This window comes from Octopus sinensis, linkage group LG1, assembly GCF_006345805.1.
Source record: "Octopus sinensis linkage group LG1, ASM634580v1, whole genome shotgun sequence".
NCBI lineage: Eukaryota > Metazoa > Mollusca > Cephalopoda > Octopoda > Octopodidae > Octopus > Octopus sinensis.
The window spans coordinates 135485642-135491918 of record NC_042997.1 but is presented as its reverse complement, the minus strand read 5'-3'; positions in this window follow the sequence as shown (position 1 = coordinate 135491918).

Below are 6277 nucleotides of genomic sequence, written 5' to 3'. Positions count from 1 at the left end.
CAACTATGATATTGCAGCTATAAGCTACCACACTTTATGGTGACACGTCCTCCATTAAACAAAATCTCACCGTTGAAAGAAACTGTTGGTTCAGCTATTTCTAAATATGAAACATGTGTAGAACTAGTTTTACCGAAAACGGTAACTTGCTTTTCGTGCTGCTACGAAAAGGAAGGAATACAATTCAAATATACTTTACTTAACACATTCTCTGTACATGACGCATTGGACAAAAATGTATACAAGAATATTTGTATATATGCAATTTTACGAACACTTTTGTGTAATTTGTTCTTCCGTTCTAACACAGTAACTACTGATTTATATAACCTCAACTACCAGATTTTATACCTATTTCTTTACTACCCACAAGGGACTAAACACAGAAGGGACAAACAAGGACAGACAAACGGATTAAGTCGATTATATCGACCCCAGTGCATTACTGGTACTTATTTAATCGACCTCGAAAGGATGAAAGTCGACCTCGGCGGAATTTGAACTCAGAACGTAACAGTAGACGAAATACAGCTAAGCGTCTTGCCCGGCGTGCTAACGTTTCTGCCAGCTCGCCGCCTTCTACCAGATTATATACCATGATCTGTTGTGCGTATTATCTGAAATGCCGCTATATATTATTTTGAACTACTGTTTTCGTATCACTATCTGTGATAATAACTACGCCAAATAGATGTGATATATTTAAATGCTTACTTTTCCCCTTCCTCTCATGATGCCTTGATATTGTATAGACTGAGTTACCCCTTAACATACCGCCGCTAGTATGATGAATCCTAGATTTTTTAAGGTTAAGGTTTCTAATTTGGACTTGAAAAAATGATGTTAAGTTAGATTAGCAATTAGTACTGCAATATGATTTACAGCAGATACGAGTTTCGAATCGTGTAGGCAATGTTACACATTTTTTTTTATTATATCAGATACATTTAATACTATATCTTCTAACTGTGCAGGCTCAATTATTATTGGACTTATTGGTTTAAGGGGTCCTTCCTGACAGGTAGGGCTGATGTAAGACGTATAACACTGCTACTTGGCTTCGTTCAGATATGAGATTTCATTTCTGTAGGGAACCTTGCAACTTTTCTCTTCTTTAGTATTAGAAAGACACTGGCTTAGAAACATCAGTTAAAAATAATACCAAATATATGTAGTAAATTTTTGAAATAAAATCATACATATATGTAAATATATTTTGTATGCATTTGCTATCTTCTCTATTCTTTTAACACACTAATTATTTTGCTGAGTGTTTAGACGTTGTCTTAATTTCAAAACCCAAATACTCTGTATTCTGAAAAATTCTCCTATATTCATTCACCTATTATAGTAACATATATTTAAAGTATGTCAGTTATGAATATATATTCTTTAAAAAATCATTAAGTATCCTTTCTAATGGTACGTATATAGCAACCGCAATCATGTGATTCAAAATAAGCATATTCTCTTTACAGTGAAAATGTCAAATGGATATCACTGTTGCAAACAGTAATGAGATGTGTATATAATTTCCAAATAACCATGAAATGAAACCTCTCTTAGAGACAAAATACTGTAATATTATTTCCTTACTTCTTCACCCTCACAATCATTATCTTATACTTGACTATCTCATTTTCTCTCATCTACTCAGCATTATACTCTTCTGCATATGATCTATGTATGTAACGCTTTGACAACAGTAACTATACAATTATTTCACAATGAAACTATGGAACCATTTCGCTACGCAATAAAATTGCAAACTAATCTATTGTAGACACAACATATATATAATTTGCATTTTTCGCATAACATCTGAGTGATAGATATTTTAAATTTGGATAAACATTTGTGATATATTTTTCTTAGAAAACGCATCTCAGTTGGGTATGTACAAAATTTCGTTCACTAGCATTTTGGGTACAATTTCTGCCATGTGCTGTATTTTACGCTATCTCCACATTCATAATGAGCCACAATACGGTCACTTTAAAATTCAGACAGTTCCAAGACTTCTTTTGTACATGGCAGGATTAAACAGTCACATATAGAATCGGAAACATAACAAGGTCATTTAATAAAAAAATAAACCTTTACAAATAAATAATAATAATCCATGGATGGAATCTATAAACATTTTCATGTATCGCTACGCGCGTTTCCACAAGTCACATAATTCTTACGATCATATTCCGTATTCCTAAGATGATTACAATATAGTCTATAGTATCCATGGACATCGGGCAGGTCATAATCCACCCGTTCGCTTCCTCAGGCAATATTGCATTAACGTCGGAAGCAACGCATGTATAATTGAAGGCTGTTTATCAATTTTCAGCAATGAAATGGTTGAAGGTTGTATGTGGCCAGTTCTATATGTATTTGGTGGGAATCGGTCGAAGATAATAGAAAGAGAGAGAGAGAGAGAGAGAGAGAGAGAGAGAAATGGTAATGATAAAAAGAGAGGGAGATAAGTGTGTTGCTATTATCAAAACAAGTCGAACATCATCACTATGATTTAAGTAACATGCGACATGCGATTTGTGGAAACGCACGTAGCGATGCATTAAAGTGTTCATAAATTCCGCCTATTGTTTAGTATGTATCCTATATGACATCGGCACAGCACGGTACAACTCTATAAAACTGCTTTTGGGAGTTGGTATCACTAGGATGTAGCCGACATAATAAAATAGAAACGTTTATATGCCTACTCAAAAACGTTTCCAGTAAACGATCTTAAAGGATACATACATACATACATACATACATACATACATACATACATACATACATACATATATATTTATATATATTTATATATTTATATATATATATATATACATATAAATTTAAATTTAAAATAATAAGGGTAAAAAATTGAATATTAATTAGATTAATATCAATTTAAAACCAGTGGTCAAGCATATTAAAATCTGAAGGTTCAGAAAATTATATTACATACATATAAGAGGGATGTCCACTACGTGGACAATCCTTTTGTTAGAAGTAGATCCGTTATGGTCTTACCACTATGAAAGGAATGGTCTCAAGAGAATTTAGCAAACGCCAGAACGTAAGAGAGCAAGGCAAATGACAAGAAACAAAAATATAGATTAATCACAGACATGTTTCGCTATCAAGAGTTACGCAGTTTTACTTACGCAATTCTCCGTAGCTCTTCGGTATGATCGTCATGGTGGCCATCCCTCTTATATGTATATGTATATATATATATATATATATATATATATATATATATATATATATAATATATATATATATATATATATATATATATAATATATATATATATATTATATATATATATATATATAATATAATATATATATATATAATTAATCAATATAGCGGATGAAACGGTATACCGTACAAGAAATTACAGGGTAAATGTTTTTTTTAATTTTCTCCTGTTTACGGAATTAATCTTTATTTGCGGTAGAAGCTTTGGCTGTTATTTCTAGTGGGTGAATGGCCTATTATGGCCGTTCCTTAATTGTTAATATATATATATATATATATATATATATATATATATATTCTAGTTTCAGCTCAGAGCTGCGGCCATGCTGATGCACCGCCGTTTTGTGCTACACTGTTATTACGACGAACCTCGTCTAATATGTGGCACTTGGTGAAGAATGGAGTTTGATACAGCTACTCTCATTTGCACCTCTTGCTGTAATGTAGGTTCATCTGGGACTCTTGACAGGAAGATGTCCAGCTTTGATTTAAAAACCGTTACATCTACTTTGTGCAAGTTCCTCAGACTCTTTGGGAGAATATTAAAAAGTTGTGGGCCCTTGAAACCCAGGCTGTTGCAGAAGCTGGTCCTGAAGCGTGATGGCATTGCTGGGATCTTTGGCACTATGCAGTGTCGTCCCGTTCTAGCATTGGTGTAGCTTACAATGCCAAAATTTGGTACAATTCCTTCCAGGATCTTCCAGACATATATTACTGCATACCTCTCCCGTCTTCTCTCCAGGGAGTAGAGTCTTAGCTGTTTCAACCTTTCCCAGTAGCTGAGCTGTTGCAAATAGACGATCTTCTTTGTGAATATTCTCTGGATTGCTTCAAGGTCCGCTGTTAATTTTACACTGGTGGGTGACCATAGCTGTGAGCAGTAATCCAGGCGACTGAGGACGAATATCCGCCAGAGGACCATCATGGTTTCCTTATCTCTGGTTCTGAATGTTCTTAGGATTTCACCCAGCCAGTCGTCTGCACTTTGTCGCCATCCTGGTAATGTGCACTTGGAAAGAGGTATCATCACTCATGTCGATACCCAGGTCCCCCACAGAATTAGGCTCTGGGATTGAAATTCCCTGTGGACCGGTGTATCCTGTAAGTTTAATATTCAGTTTTGGATGCTGGTAGCGCAGAGCCTGGAATTTTTCAGCATTAAACTGCATATTATTATCCTCAGGGCATCTGTAGATTGACTCCAACTCCTGCTGCAGGTGTGCAATATCGCTGGGGTTCTGTATTTTCTGCGAGACTTTCGTATCGTCCGCATAGCTGGCCAGAGTGGCTACCCGGGCATTTGAGAGGGCCACTATAAAAAGCAGTGGTCCCAAGACAGTGCCCTGTGGAACACCGCTCTGTGGAACACCGCTCACTATTTGTGTGTTCATAGAGGTGGCTCCATTAACCACTACTGCCTGACTCCTATCTTTCAGGAAGTCATGCAACCACACTCCAAGTTTTCCAGCTATGCCGAGGTCACGTAGTTTGTGGCATATCATACCATGATCCACCTTGTCAAAAGCTTTTGCAAAATCAAGGTAGATTACGTCCACATTTGATTTGTTGAGAAACTGCCTCAACACCCAGTCATAATGCTGTAAGAGCTGGGTGAGGCAGCTCCTACCTGGTCGAAAACCATGCTGGGTATTACTCAGCAAGTTATTCTCCTCAAGGAATGCGATTAGTTTCTTTCTGACTATCTGTTCCATGACTTTGCTGATGTGTGAAGTCAGAGAGATAGGCCTATAGTTTTGTGGCATCTGCTCTACGTCCCCCTTTATGTATTGGGCATATTATACCCTCCTTCAGCTTGCTTGGCAGTTTGCCATTCGCAAGAAAGCTCTGGAAGAGAATCTTGAGGGGTTTTGCCAGGGCATGCTTACACGCTTTCAGGAGGATGGCTTGGAAACCGTCTGGACCAGCAGCTGAGTTTGTGTCCACTTCATCTATGGCTAGTAGGACATCTTTTTCGCTAATGTCAATACATTCTATTGTAACCGCCTCGCTGGTTATAGGTGAGGCGGCAAAGAAGTCCACTGGTTCGTTCACTTGTCTGTGTTCTAACAGGGTGGTAAAGACACTTTTGAACTGGTCATTCAGCATCTCACTGATCATAGTTGGACTGTCTGTGAGGGAGCCATCCTTTTGGAGGAGGGGTCCTATCTTGTAGTGCACTGAGACTGTTTCTTTCGCGTAATGAAAGAAGGCCTTTGGGTTTGATTTAATGTTATTTATAACCCAGGCTTCTTTGTCTGCTTTCTCCTTCACATAGGATTGTTGCAGCCTTTTTTCGATCTCCATCAGTGTTGTTTTTAGGCGGGACGTTTCGCTACTTTTGGGATGTTGGTTGAGACGATTTGCAACCTTCGTCCGTCGTCTCATGAGGATCTTCCTGTCTCTTGGAATCTTGCTCCTATTTGTTTTGGCCTTGTGCTCTGGGACATATTTCTGGCATACGGCTTGCACAGAAGACATGAAACATTCTAGTTTCATGTCAATGTCTGGTGTGGAGAGACATTCCGGCCAGTCCTCTCTAAGGATCTCTTTTAGGATCGATTTCCAATCTGCTTTGTGGAAGTTCAGATTGGAGAGATTTCGGGTGCTTCCTTTAGGCTGTATGTCTCTGGTTACTTTCGGCCCAAACATAGACAGTTCTATTATGTTGTGATCCGAAACTGATGTCGGTTTCACTTTCACATCATGAATGATGTCCATATTGTTCGTGAAGCAGAGATCCAGAATGTTATTCGCCCTAGTTGGCTTGAGTACAACTTGCTCCATGAATAAGGCATTGGTGAGGTTGAGCAGGGACTCCACCTGTACTTGCTTGCAATGATTCATTCCTGAGAGTATGTGACCTTCGGGCAATTTGACGTTGGGGAAGTTAAAATCATAAGAAATATGGTCACGTGGTGTTCCAGATTCATGAGGATTTCTTTAATTCTTGTGAGGCAATCTTCAAACTTGCCTATATGATTTGGGGCATCCGGTGGGCAATATGTAT